The sequence below is a fragment of the Typopeltis vanoorti genome, chromosome 12 (assembly GCF_054136105.1).
Source record: "Typopeltis vanoorti isolate ZY-2024b chromosome 12, IOZ_Tvanoo_1.0, whole genome shotgun sequence".
Taxonomy (NCBI): domain Eukaryota; kingdom Metazoa; phylum Arthropoda; class Arachnida; order Uropygi; family Thelyphonidae; genus Typopeltis; species Typopeltis vanoorti.
This window is the reverse complement of record NC_143560.1, coordinates 131616267-131632245: the sequence shown is the minus strand read 5'-3', so window position 1 is coordinate 131632245 and position 15979 is coordinate 131616267. Positions and strand designations below refer to the sequence as shown.

General features: G+C 38.1%; 1 protein-coding gene across 1 annotated transcript in view; it reads right to left on the bottom strand.

Moving 5' to 3' along the window:
- Positions 1-15979, bottom strand: part of LOC150101230 (MAM and LDL-receptor class A domain-containing protein 2-like) — a 1363156-nt gene that overhangs the window by 868131 nt on the left and 479046 nt on the right. The window lies entirely within an intron of this gene.

The window sequence follows — 15979 nt, the reverse complement described above, 5'->3', positions numbered from 1 at the left end:
TCATGTTTGTATTTGTCTGAATGTAGATGTTTTACTTTTTATTTATATTATCATATATATATATATATCTTATCTATATTCATGTGTATTTTATCTTATTGTCTTTTAACCATGTGTACATGCCATACGATATATAATAAATAACGATGGCAGAAATTAATGATTATCTTTCATCATATAAAATTGATAGCAGGGAGGATATCAGTAACAATAGGCTAATCAGATTGTTATTACAACCATATGACATTTTTTATATTAAACCGAATCACAAGGTTTTTGGATGATGCACAGTCATATGAATGAGTAGGCTATGAAGCAAGATTCTCCACAACTCATGATATCCATGCTCTTAACCAAGTAAAAAAATAAATAAATGAACATCAACTTCTTGTGTATTTAGTATTTGCAAATTTTGAAGAAGCCTTTGATTCTTTATATCAGTCAGTGATGATAAGCATTTTAAAACAACAACTAGACCAGCAAAGATAATTAAAAACTATATATCAAATTCCACAGCTGGCATATAAGCAGAACGTTAAGGAAAATAATTTAGCATAGAGTGAGGGTGTGAGGCAAGCAGACCCTATATATCATCTAAACCAGGGCTCAACCTATGGTACGTGTACCACTGGGGGTACGTGAGCCACTGCCTTATTGGTACAGCTAATATCTTGAATTAAATATAGTGGTATGCCACTGGAAAAGGTTGAGAACCCCTGATCTAAACTATTCTCTGATACATTAAAGGAGTCTTTAGAAATGTCTCATGGTAGACTCTAGAACACAATGGAAGTAACATGAATGGAAAGAGTCTCAATCATTTACATTTGGTAGATGACACTGTTCTGTTAGCAAAAAATATAGGTACTCAGAAAATGATAAATGATCTTGATAGCAGATAAAAAGTTTAATGATTAATAAAAATTAGAATCTGAAGAACTGAAAGTTTAAAGAATTAGTCTGCTAAATGCAGGGTACAAAATATATGCAGGAATATTAAAAGATAAGCTAAACAGCATTGTAGAAGACAAAGTACTAGAAGAACAGAATGGACAGCAAAAAAGGTCGATCTTGCAAAGATTCAATTTTCACTCTAAATATATTAATTTTTAGATTATACAAAAGCCCTTGATAAAACTAGCTTGCCCCACCGAAGGGGGTAAGCTAGCCCCAATACGTGGCGTCCCAAGCCCGGATAAATGACGAGGGTTGACGTCAGGAAGGGCATCCGGTCGTAGAATTTTACTGCCAGCTCTAGCTATGATCAAATGAGTCGAAAAGAAAGTGATACAAGGGCTAGGGCATACCGTACGTGATGCGCAGCCACATCGTCCTACAGCTGCGAGAAGTGGACAAGGGCTACCGCATCAAGGGCAGGTGCAGTTAAAGAAGCGAGCCCAGCAAGTGGAGAGAATGTTGCGAGTGGGAATACTGAATGTTGGAAGCATGACTAGAAGGGGGAAGAGAGGTGGCAGACTTGATGAGGAAGAGGAAGTTGGACATTTTATGCATACATGAGACAAGGTGGAAGGGGGGAAGGCTGAAGAAACTATGAGATGGGTATAAATTATTCTACTATGGAGCGAATAAAGAGGGAAGAAATGGTGTCGGAATTGTGGGGTGTGGCAGAATGAAGAGTGAAGTACTGTAAGTGGGTAGGAGGAATGACAAGATCATGAGAACGAAACTGGGTCTTGAAGAAAAGCAACTAGTCATCTTATGTGTATACGCCCCACAAGTTGGCTGTGCAGCAGAAGAGAAAGATGAATTCTGGAATGTGCTAGATGAAGAAATGAGGGAGCTGGAAGAAAACAAGATGGTGATTGTCAGAGGAGACTTGAACGGACAATAGGGAGACAGAATAGAGACTGTGAAAGGGTGCATGGCAGCCATGGAGTGGGAATGATGAAGCAGGAAGGAAAGAGGATTTTGGACTTCTCAGTAGCGTTTGATCTGGCAATTGTGAACCCCTTTTTCTGTAAGAGGGAAGAGCATTTGATAACATTTAGAAGTGGCAACAACAGTTCACAGATTGACTACATTTTGACTAGAAGAAAACATCTTATGGCAGTAACAAATTGTAAGGTAATCCCCAAAGATCAAGTGGCTCAGCAACACTGGCTGCTGTGCGCAGATTTTAAAATAAGGTCAAAGATAAGAACCTTTGAAAGTCATGGGAGGAAGAAAATTAAGTGGTTTCGCTTAAAAGAAGAGAGTGTGAGGAACCGTTTTAGGGAGAAGGTGTTAGAGAGAATTTGATGGACTAGAAAGTGTACAAGATTGGTGGAGACATAATTCAAAAGCAATTCTAAGCTGTGCAATCGAGGTGCTTCGTGAAACATCCGGAAAGATTAGAGAGCAGAAGGAGGGTTAGTGGGGGAATAATAATGTACAAGATGCAGTTAAGGCTAAGAGGAAGGCAAAGCAGAAGTGGGATGAGTCAAGAGTGGAAGATGACAGAGAGGGGTACTGAGAGAAAAAGTCAGAAGCCAAGAGAATTGTTGCACTGCCGAAGGCCATGGCAAATCTAGACCCTTATGATCAATTAGAAACAAAGGAAGAACAGAGAAAGATTTATCGATTGGCAAAATGTAGAAATTAGGCATCAAAGAACATCGTACATGTGAGGCAGATCAAAGACTCTGGAGGAAGGGTATTAAGTAGAGATGTGGACATAAGAAACAGATGGCGAATATACTTCAAAGGGCTTTTGAATGAAGAAAATTCAAGGACTCACAGAGAAGGTGGGGAGCCTTATGAGGGGATAGTGCAGATGTAGAGTGGAAGTGAAGGAGGCCATAAATAGAATGAAGAATGGAAAATCAGTGGGCCCTGACAGGATCCCAGTGGAGACATGGAAGGCACTGGGGGAAGAAGGAATTGACCTGTGGGACCTGTTAATAAATGTTTGTCAACAGGAAAATATACCAGAGGAATGGAGGGAAAGTACTCTTGTCTCCATCTACAAGAGTAAAAGGGATGCACAAGACTTTAAGAATTACAGAGGAATAAAGTTGATGTCCCACACAATGAAAATCCTAGAGAGGGTTCTCGATGGAAAACTGAGGAAGGAGGTGGAAATTGCAAGTAATTTGGCTTCGTGCCTGGTCGATCGATGACAGATACTATCTTTGGGTTACGGCAGATGATGGAAAAGTTTTGAGAGAAGCAATGGGATCTACATCTGGTATTAATTGATCTGAAGAAAGTGTATGATAGAGCACCAAGGCAAGAAATCTGGAGGTGTCTGAGGGAGAAAAAGGTACCAGAGAAATATGTCAGGCTGGTGCAGGAGATGTACAGAAATGTGAAGACAAGAGTTCAGACCTGCTTGGGAGAGACAAAGTTTTCCAGTGACAGTTGGTTTGCATCAAGGGTCAGCATTAAGTCCGTTCCTGTTTAATATTGTGATGGAGGTGGTGACAAAGGAAGTGAGAGAAGATGAGCCTTGTATACAGATGACATCATGCTGTGTGCAGAATCAAGAGGAGAAGTGGCAGCTAAACTGGAAAGTTGGAGGAAAGTACTGGAAGAGAGAGAATTATGAGACTGAGCAGAAGTAAGACAAAGAATATGTGTTGCAAAGTGGATGGCCGCCAGGAAACAGATCTGGAGCTGGAAGGAAATGTCATCAGGAAGGTCAGTGACTTTCGATACTTAGGTTCAATAATGAAAGAGGATGGTGAGGCTGAGAAAGAAGTGGGATGCAGGATATAAGCAGGATGGAGGAACTGAAGAGAGATGGCTGCAGTGCTATGCGATAAGAGGGTGATGATCAATCTAAAAGGCAAAATCTACAGGAAAATAGTGAGACCAGCTATGACATATGCTATGGAAATTGTGGCCCTGAGGAAAAATAACATCAGCAGGATGGAGGTAGCAGAGATGAGAATGCTTAGGTTTATGTGCGGTGTGACCAGAAAGGATTGTCTGAAAAATTACTATGTAAGGGGAATGGTGAAAGTTGAACTTAGGAGGAAAGATACAGGAGGCAAGGTTGAGATGGTTTGGTCATGTGCTGAGGAGGGATGAAGAGTATGTGGGAAGAAAGGTCATGCAGATGGATGTGCAGGGGAGGAGGAAGCGCGGGTGGCCAAAGAAGAGATGGAGGGAGATTGTGGAGGAGAACTTGAGGATGAAGAAATTCGATGTGGTTACAGCCCAAGACAGGAGGTTGTGGAGGAAACTCACTACAAATGGCGATCCTACTTAAGTGGGAAAAGCTGCAGAAGAAGAAGTAAATAAAGATATTATTGTGTTAACTTCATTGCCAATACTAGTTTTTAAGTTTGAGCTATTCAAATTGACAATTTCTTAGGATATTTGTGTGGTATATTTTGTTAGGATTGTATGCAGCTGTATTGATTGTATTTAATATGGTTGCCTCCAATTTTAGCAAGTAACCCAATGAATCCCACCTTTTAAAAACTATGTTATTCACAGTTGACGATTTTGTTGCTTGCTATGCATTCAACAAAGCCATGCATCCTGTTGTTTAAAAATGTGGTGGGTGTGGGATGGGAAAGTGTATGTGTATGAAATACAGGAAGTGGATCTTGGGATTTAACATCAACAGAGATAGTGCTTTGAAAACAATTGAAATTCAGTTTGTGGATACCATTAGTATGTTGAGAGAGTAGAGAGAATATTATTATTGTTATGTAACACTTCCAGGGAGTTTGAAGACTCATCGAGGGAGGGGAACCTACTCTAACTCTCCATCTCTACCACTCCACCAATTGCAACTACCTTCATTATCTACACCAGCGCCACCTACCAACAACACCACCACTAGTATTTTCAATGACAATCACAAACATCCATGCCCATGACAGGATTTGAACCTGCAGCCTTTTGGCCAGAGAGTGGATATGCTAAACACTTGGTCAAACATGTCAGCGCCTGGTTAGCCAAGTGGCTAGAAAAAGTATGAGTGGTTAAAAACGTACACATGGATTTAACCTTGGACAGTGTAGTATATGGAGATTGTTTGTCTGATTATGATTGTGTGTGTGTAAATGTAAACTGAAAGTAGGATGTGCAGAGAGAGAAATAGAACTGCTGAGAACAAAGATTGAAGGAATGAAGAGTGAGTTCAGGAGGGCAAATGAAGATATTAGGAGGATGGAAGGGTTGGCTAGTGCGAGAAGAATGAGAGTAGGTGTAAAGGGAGAGCATCAGAGAGCAAGATATGAAAATTGCATAAATTTGAGAGAGTGAAGAAGCAAGGTATCAGAGAGCAAAGAAGAGCGGAAGGCAAGAGAATGGGAGAGACAATGGGAGAGAAAGGAGAAAGAAATTGGATGCTTTGAGAGTCGGGGTGCCAGTGAGAGAAGGATGAATGAATCTGTTTGGAGCATCATGTATGGAGATTCAATAATTCAGGGTGGAGAAAAGAACAGAATTTTGCCTGATGGAAATAAGAGAGAGAGAGAGTGAATCTAGCAAATGGCAGTGAAGAGGGTGAAAGCATAGAGGAAATGATAGTAATGACTGAGACAAATGACCTGAGAGTTAGAATGAATCATATAGCATGAGATTTGAGGTTGATGTTACACATAGTTCAGGAGAATAAGTCTGAGGAATGATAGTGAGCATTTTGTCCCAGTTTGATAAGGTGGAGTGGAGAAGAGCAGTAATAATGAAGTAGATAATAGCAAGAATTTATAGCAAAAGAGGTCTGTGTTAAATTGTAATTTCTATTTTAAATAGTCAGTTTAATCTTATTATACATTAATTTACTGTTTCTTGTATCTATCCTTTTGCTTACTTAAAACCTTATAGAATCAAAATCCTATCGGCTGCTTTATGGTTATGTCGCTGCTTTCTCTATATTATATCTTGTTCTACCTCTATAATAACTCTCCTTCTAAAATACTGTCATGCCCTTAAGATATTAATTCAGATCTATCTCCTCTTCGGATATTGGCAAAATTTATATTTTGCTGTGCCAGCCAATATCCTATAACAGAAGAGACTCTTCTTTAGGGAAATATTTCTAAATTCTAAAGGGATACACACAGTTATTTTATCTCACGCTAGTGCTGTGCAGATTCAGTTAGCAGTCGTAGACCGAATCTCACTTAAGCAATTATATCTAATTTCTTCCCGCCAAAAAGGTTCTATTTCATAAGTGGTGGTTTGAATTCGTAATCAGGCATAAACTCAGGTATAAGGTACAAAACATGTTTATTGGAAAAACATAAAACATTTACAGTTATGTAAGTTTAAATACTCAATGGATCAAAATTCACTCTAAGTTAAGAGTTATACTAAATCACAATGAATCTGAGTAAGTTAAATCCTTCAATTATGAAAGGATAAGATTGGGTTTAAGCATAATACTACTACTATATAATTCCTTTCACAAGTTAGTCACAGAACATGCATTGAACACTTTCATTAATACTCTATCAATAATTATATTAATTCTAAATTTCATTTAAGCAAGTCTAGCCATTCACAAATTACTGCCTATTAACAACTCTTCTTTATCCCACAAGGGCTTAATTAATTCAGTCAAATTCTCACTTAAAAGTTCTCTACTACTGTCCTTTAGTTACAATGCACACAAATTTTTGTTCTTCTAAACGAATTTTAACATACAACGAAAACTCTTACATTACCAGACCTTTTCAGATTTCATGCCACCATCTCATGTAGGTCTGGATTACCTTACTGCCTATTCTTCAGCCGTCTTTGCACCTGGCGATGCACTACGCTTTTTCTTCTAATCATTTCTGACTGCTGCATGCTGTCTACTGCTCCGCAGGACACTTTCTCAATGGGACATTCTGCTAAGGCTCAATTCCATATAGGCCATCGTATTGCGATCAACTTCGCTTGAAAATCTTCAAGCATTCTCAAGAAAAGAACCTGCTGTCCATCATTACCGTAGTTGACCCACTGCTCTCTCACGAATCCTCTGACCAACTCCCCCTAAAACTCGAATTCAGCAATTGAAGATCAAAAGGCCCCCTAAAACGGCATGCTTCATCTTTTATTCACCCTATTCGGGCACCCTCTATTCAATGTGGGTTTCACCCACGAACCCCATCGTTCATGCCCTTTGGGTGATCCTACACTCTCCCTAATCTGTCAGGTTACATTATTCTAGGTAGCCGCTCTGACGTCATTTTTCTGCGTAGGTGTAGCCTCCATCGCTACGCTCGACTCATACAGATTATATGCGATTATTCCAGATTACTACTTATAATTTTTCTTGGAATTTCGCAATGTACTAGACAGCTTACTTGGGAATTACAAATAACCTAACCATAACTCTCACTATATGGCACACATGGACTACACATTATTACATAACATAAAATAATACTTCATAATTATTAGCTGATGTGCAGATATCTCCTTAATCAGTAGTAGGTATCATGTTAAATCCCGAATAAAGAATTTACTTGTAAAGCTCTCCATTCAGGATCTAACATCTGGAATATGTGGAGTATGACTGAGGATAGAAGAGAGTTATATGCATGAGATGGATTACATTTCAATGCAAATGGATGCAGACAATTGAAGAGACTATTGCTTACTGAGCAAGTGAGAATGCCTTCAAAACAATTGAAATTCAGAGTGCGATACCAGTAGTGTGTTGGAGAGTGGGGAGAATATTAAAGATGTAAACATGGATTTAACCTTGGACAGCGTAGTAGATGGAGATAGTTTGTCTGATGGTTATGATTGTGTTTGCGAATGTAAATTGAAAGAAGGATGTGTGGGGAGAGAAATAGAACTGCTCAGAAAAGATTGAAGGAATGAAGAGCGAGTTCAGGAGGGCAAATGAAGATATTAGAAGGATGGAAAGGTTGGCTAGTGCAAGAAGAATAAGAGTAGGTGTAAGAGGAGATCATCAGAGATCAAGGAGGAGAGACAGGGGAAAAGTGGAAATTGCATAAATTTGAGAGAGTGTAGACGAAAGGTATCTGAGAGCAAAGGAGAGTGGAAGGCAAGAGAATGGGAAAGTATGATTGAGGATAGAAGGGTGTTATATGCGAGAGATGGATTACATTTCAATGCAAAGGGATGCAGACATTTGGAGAGACCATTGCTTACTGATCTATCAGGGTAGGAAAACTAGGATTGTATAGGTGGAATGCAGCATGGATGGCCTCAATGTGCAGTAGTGTCTTGAAAATTGAGAGGGCGTACACTAGACTACAGAGCCAGGTGGATTATAATGGGAGTAATAATGGCTATAAGAATACTGGCAATACACTGGTTTTTCTGTATGCAAATGCTAGAAGCATCAGGAATAAAGAGAAATGACTTTGTGACATTTTTAATCCAGTATCCCCAACAGTTGTTGCTATCAGTGAAACTTGGTTAACTGAGAAGGATGTTCTAACAGGGAAAGAAATCAAAGGGTAAAGCATATTTTGGTAGTACAGGGAGAATAAACATGGTGGTGGAGTGTTACTAATGACAGCAGATAAACTGTGCCTCTCAGGATGGAGAATCACAGCATAGATAGCACCAATGATCTATATGCATATATGATGTGAGATAGATGTTAATACAAGATATTTAGCAGGATATTGCTATAGACTAGCAAGTACGACCTTTGTTAAGCAGGGAATGTTTAGGCAAATCAGTCTGGAAAGTGCAAAGTGAGTGATCATTATGGGGGACTTCAATTATAGCAATATAAAATGAGCTAAGGAGACAGAATGCAGAAATAAGAGAAACGAATTTTTTTATTTCTTGAGTTACTGCTTGTATTTCTTCACATGATCTTAGGCCATATGTGGTAGAAGTTACATGAGCGTGAAAAGTTTGGTCAAAGGTATTAAAGGATTTGATTGTGACTGAGATGCCACACTTTTCCCACATAAGCGAGAGTAACCATCTAGTCCTGAGTTGAAGGATGAATAAGCATGTGGCAGTATCAAAACAAAAACAATATATGTGGAATTATAAGACAGGCAGCTATCATAGACTTTGTTCATTTTCGAAATTATGGATTCTACAACCATGTTATAACTAACTCCTTTTATTATCCCAACGCTTCAATCTTCATATCAAGATCATCATCTGGAGCATACACAAATATACAAGACAAGCTGAGTTACATTACAAACCTTAAGCTAGAGAAACAATGATCTGATCACGTTATTCTACCGGCATGACCTCTAGTGAAAAAAAAAATATATATATAAATTACATCAAACTAGATTTAATATAAGATAACATGAATAAACATTTTTTCTTAAAGATAGTTTTCTTTCAGTAACAATGATATCCTATTTTTAGTATTACAATTGTTATTTTTGATTTAGGATCCTGGATTTACTACAGTCCTATTTACAGTTGTCTTGAGAGAGGAAGGTTCCGTGGGTCGAATATATGCTTTCCATATGTATGGGATTTTTAGACCGTCATTATTGTTCAGATTGGGGTGGTTGATAATGATCTCACAGGCTTCCTTAAATTTGCATTCATACCATGTTGTGGTCTGATGCAGATAACTAGTGCTTTTCCAGTCAATTCTATGGTTCAGGGCATGATCAGAAAGGCCAGCTTCACCATAATTATTATATTTAATATGTCGTTTATGTTCTTTTTGTCTGATAGGAATTGTGCATCCTGTTTCTCCTATATATGGTATGTTACAGGTGCAATGAATATGGTATACTCCAGGGTGGGCCAGCAGGGGGGTCTTTGGATGAGTTGAGTAAGCTTTTTAATTTTGCAGGGGGGGGTTTAAAGGTGGCTTTGAGGTTGTATTTTTGTAGTACTCTGTTTATTTTGTCTGATGTCCCTTTAATGTAGGGAATAGTTATAGTTTTGTTGTAGTCTGGTTTGTATTTGTTTGTTATTGTGGTCTTGTAGAGAATTTTATTAATAGTGTTTTGGCTATACCCATTTTTTTGGAAAGTATTACTGATCACTTTAAATTCGTCTTTCACTGGAGCAGATTTTCAGAGCCCTGTTTTTTTAGAGTACTGATGACACCTAGTTTTTGTGTTGGGTGGTGGTAGGAGTTTATGTGTATATATTGGCCAGTATGTGTCGGTTTTCAGTAAACCACGAAGGAAAGATTGCCAGAAGGAAGACATGTGACAAGTGTATCTAGAAATGAAAGTGTGTTCTGTTTTTTAATCTCAATTGTGAACTGTATGAGTTTGTGTTGTTTAGGTGGCTAAGGAATGTGTCTAGGGTCTGGTGATCATGGGATCAGATCACAAAAACATTGTCAACGTATCTAAGCCAGACTTTGGGTTTTAAAGGAGAGGAACCTAAAGCAAGTTGCTCCAAACATTCCATGTAAATGTTAGCAATGGGGGGGGGGGGTATTATGGCAAGCCCATGGCTTGCCGTCTTTTTGTAGGTAAAAAGTGTTTTGCCATACAAAATAACCAGAACATAATACATGAGCAAAGAGCGCTATGATATCTGGAGGGAATTCATTCTGTAAAAAAAGGATTGTGTCATTGAATGGGATTCGTAAAGAGGGCAGAGACGTCAAAACTGACTAATAAATCACCTTTTTCTAATGTAATGTAGGTAAACACCTACCTAAACAACTAACACCCCAAAATCCACTTCACAGTAGAAAAAGAATCAAATAACTGTTTACCATTTCTTGACACATTAGTCACCCCACCTTTCAGATGGATCACTATCTTTCTCCATTTACAGAAAGCCTATACACACAGGAAGATACCTACATAAACAATCACGTCATCATCCAGTCCAACAGTATGGCATTTTAAAAACACTTACGCACAGAGCCAGAGCCATTTTTTCTAACGATACAGCTCTGACCATAGAACTCAAATATCTATGACATATGTTCTTAGCCAACAGCTATAATCCCCATAAAATAGATAAAATACTACATAGGCCAATTACTCTGCCCTCTCCTAATACACAAGAATACAACATGACCATTTCTATTCTCTATATCAAAGGTACATCAGAAAAGATAGCCAAAGTATTGATGAAACATGGCCTTCGCACCACTTTCAAACCTCGTGTCAAGCTGGCAACTCTGATCTGCTCACCTAAGGATAAACTTCACCCTTTAGCACACCCAGGAATATGAAGTTCCTTGTGACTTGGCCTATTATGGGCAAACAGGAAGATCAGTTAACATCCACCTGGAAGAGCATGAAAAATACATTTGCAACTATTACTAGTATGTCGGGACTGGCAGACCACACTTTGGACACTCCTTCACACAGGATTAGATGGAGGAAAATGAATGTGCTATTTAGAAGTCATTACAGATCTGAAAGATTATTTTTTGGGTCAGCAATGGGTTTGAAGAATTCTCCCAACTTTAACAAATACGGTTGCATTAATTTGCAAGATTGTTATCCTAAGAGAAACTCCTGCGTAGCTGATTTTTTTTTTCTCAGTAGAGGACGCCAAAAATAGGACTAGATTGTTTGTTCATTGCTACAATATACTTTCACTCACTCACTCAATCACTGTCGCGTGTACAAGTGTTGTGCTCTGATGATGCTGAGTTGAAAATCAGTGAAATATAAGCAGTTAATAAAACATCTACTTGATAAAATTGTGTGGTGTCGTTAATACTGTGAAAAATAAGTCATGAATAACCATCAACACCTAAGATTATCTGTTAGATTAATGTACTATGAATTGTTAGAACATCCACCTTGTTCCCCAGATTTGGCTCCCTCTGACTTCTGTCTCTTCTCAAAACTAAAACACTTCCTTGCTGGTCAGGGTTTTTCTTCAAAACATGAGATGATTGCAGCTGTAGAGGGGTATTTTGCAGATCTTACTGAGAACCACTACAGGATCAGGATAATTTAAAATTGCTTGGTATCTTTAACATAACTATACCCAATTTAAAAATACTTTCTACATCTATATCTCCTCCTAAGATTTTTATTTAATAAGGTTATAACACCTTATGGTAACTCGTTTTGGTAAAATACTTACAAGCTCTGCATTACTAAATCTTGGCATTTCTAGCCTGGCTCCCCACTGATGAGACCTCAGTAAAGGTCAAAACCGGTCTGGGTAGTGGCCCCTTGCCTTTAATACAAAACATCATACATCCCCTTCTTGGAGATGTGTTTTGGCATTAAGGGTAAATTAAGGGTAAATATTAAGATTAGTGATCAGAGCTTGCTCCACGTCTACCACGAGTTGCCTTGGTCTTGCACTACCTGTGGGATCAGCTAGTCTTGCATAAATTGCAGGCGCAAACTTGACATTTTGTCTGTTTGCTTACTTGGGAAAAAATGGAGTAAAACCAGGTTTAAAATTGCTTGGTATCTTTAACATAACTATACCCAAGTTAAAAATACTTTCTATTTCTGATCTCTATCAAATAGCCAGTCTTTGATCCATTGCACTAATTTAATATCCAACCCCATCAGCAGTAGTTTGACCATCAATTTATCATGGGGGTAATTTATCAAAAGCCTTTGCGAAAGCTAATTACATTACTGTGTATCCCTCTCCTCTGTCCAAGGAAGCCATCACTTTATAATAAGTAAGTAAATTACTAAAACATGACCAATATCATTAACATATAAATTAAACAACAATGGCCCCAAAACTGACCCCTGTGGCACACCACTGGTAACCTTTCTCTATCAAGATACTACACCCCCATATACAACTTTCTGATACCTATCTGAGAGCCAGTCACTGATCCAACACAGAAGTCTGTTATCCAGTCTCATATGTTTCAATTTATTTAAGAGCTTGCCATGTGGCATCTATCAAAAGCCTTTGCAAAATCTAAGTACACCACTGTATATGTATCTCCTCTGTCCAAGGTATTTGTCACCTTGTTATAGTACATAAGTAAGTTAGTGAAACATGATCTCCCCCCCCCCCTTAACAAACCTATGCTGATAAGTATACAGAGAATACTGCTGTTATCAACCCATTTATGTATCTCATTTCTCACCAATCTCTCCAAGACTTTCACCTTAACTCCAGATATACAGATCAGTATATAATTTGAAGCTACATCCTTATCACTGCCTTTATGCAGTGGAATAATTTTACCCTCCTTCCACTCCCTTGTAATCTGTGTTGTTGCAAAACTCTTGTTAAACAGGCATGCTAATGCTACTGCTAGTTCCCTGGAACATTCTCTTAAGATGCGTGGTGATATTTCTTCAAATCCTATCGCCTTATCAACATCAAGGTTATTTATTTCCTGAAATACCTCCTGCTCACTCACAATTAAGCTATCCTCTCCTATGTCCTCTACACTTAATTTCCTCATGATTCCACACTGATCAGGATGAAACAGACTTATAAATCGATCACTGAATAGCTCAACAATGTCTTCTGCAGCAGTTGCCATTCTACCACTTTCATCCCTTAACTACATCTTTCCATGATCATTCTTCCTTCTACTTGCCACATATCTGAAAAACTCTTCAGGGTTTTTCTTAGCCTATTTGCCAATTTCAGCTCATACTCTACTTTTGTTTTCCTTACTAACTGAATCACTATCCTGGCTTGTTCTTTACATTCTTCATGTGACTGATTATCATTACTGATCTTGTAATTCCTCCAAAGGACTTTCTTTTTCCAGATTTCATGATTTCATTTACTATGAAATATCACACACCATTACATAACACGTGTTAAACCAAATTTGACCGCATAAACAGTGTGAAATATCACTTGTAATATATGCATGTGCAGCTAGTCATGACTTCCAAGCTATACACTGGATACATATAAGAATATTTATATTAAACAATTTGTTTATATCTGTCAGATCAGCCGTGACCTCCGCAGGCTTAAGAGGATGTCCTGTTTCTTTTTCCTAATAGTTTGCAATTTAAGGCTTGTATTGGTAATCTTTCTCTTCAGTGGTCAGACTGGTTTGAAAGCACCGGATCTCATCTGATCACTGAAGTTAAGCCAACCTGAGCCCAGTGGGAACCCTGAGTGCTGCTAGTAATAGGTATTTTGGCAGCAAAATTTGGTCGATTGGTAGAGCCTCTGCTACCAATGGCTCGCAAAAAAAAATTAAACAAGTTTGAGCAAGGTTAGTAGTTGGAAGGAGAGCAATCGTTCGATACAGTCGGCACACTCTCCCTCGATGAGTCTTTGGACTCCCTGGAGGTGTCATAATAATAATAATAATAATAATAATTATTATTATTATTTCAACGTATTCCATCCATTTATATTTATATTTTTTCATTTTTTATATTACTGTTTCCTGGTTCTTTCATAATTTCTTCATTTCTTTTGTGATCGAATAGAGTATACTATGAAATTTTTCTTATAAACTTCATTTCAACTGTTATCATCATCATCATCATCATCATCAAATTCCTGCCATGTACCCTCAAGGGGTGTACAGGATATGACAGTACTACATGAAAAAATTACATCATTACTAACTTCCTATCTACAATTTTCCTCCAAATCAGTCTGTTACTTGTCAAGACTCCAACATTATCAGATCTTATATTTCTATCGTCTAAGGCACTTTCAACTGTTATTTCTTTGTTTATCTTTTTGTATTATTGTCCAGATTTCACTTCCATACAATAGGACTGGTAAGGCTAACATATTGTATATGTTTATTTTGGTTTGTTTTTGAACTAGGTTAGGTTTAAATATAGTTAATTGTACCTGTTATTTTTAAATATTTCACAATTTTTAGATTTATCTTTTTCATATGTAATCATACATTCTAGGTAATTAAATAAATTCACTTCTTCTAAAATCTTGTTATATATTAGTCTTTTAGTTCTTACAGGATCTTGTCCTTTAAAGGCCATCGGATTTGATTTTTCTGTTGATATTATCATTCGATAATCTGTGGTGGAGGATTTGGAAGGAAGTGAGACAAATGATTTTGAGAGCGTATGGTGTGAGGTCGAGATAGGCAAGACAGGATATTTAGTGGGGTGTTGCTACAGACCCAGGAAGCACAGAGGATGGGGACCAGGAGATGTTTAGACAGCTAAGTTTAGCAAGTGCAAGAAGAAAGATTGTTATGGGAGATTTTAACTACAGTAGTATAAATTGGAGAGAGAAGATGCATGTAGCAATAGAGGAATGGAATTTCTAGAATTCTTGAGGGACAAATGTCTTAGGCAACATGTAACAGAGAGAACAAGAAGTTCAAGAGTTTTGGATTTGGTTATAGCATCAGAAGAGTTGATAATAACTGAGATGACATCTCTCCCACCAGTTGGAGAGAGTGACCATATGGTTTTGACTTGGAAAATCAATAGACAAGCAGGAATATCAAAGAGACGGGAACTTATGTGGAATTATTATTATTATTATTATTATTATTCGTGACACCTCTAAGGAGTCCGAAGACTCATCGCGGGAGGACACCTACAACTGTCTCAACTACTACACCGAACCTCTACTACGAATCAACGCCTTCTACCGCCCACCTCCACCACTACCACAACTAGTAATTTTTGTCTGTAAATTGCGTGTATTCTGAAGGGCAGATTTGTCCGTATGCAGGATGAAAAACCCGAGTTTCCGGGAGAAAAAACCCTGCTACCTCCATATGAGATCGGCTAACTCACCTTCGATTGAAATCATCTAGATAAAGATTCCTCCTGTCGCGACGAGAATCGAACTTAGGCCTATTCCAATCGAAGGGAGCAATGTACCGTCATTCTTCCAATTGCGCTACGGAGGCAATTATAATTACCTGCATTATAATGCAGGTGATTATAATAGTCTTACACGTCAACTTAGAGAAGTTTCATGGAGGGAGGAATTGGAAGGCCGGGATATCATTAGTGCGTGGGAAATTGTGAAAGAATATTTGTTAGCAGCAATTGTAAGTTGTATACCACGAGTGAAGAAGAGGACACAATTTGGAGTAAAGTGGATAACAAACAATATTAAACAGGAATTGCATGCGAAAAAGAGGCTATGGAAGAGATATAAGGAGACAGGTGAAGAGAAGATGCATGAAGAATATAAGACATAGGCCAGAAGAGTGATCAGTGTGGTAAGGAAAACGAAA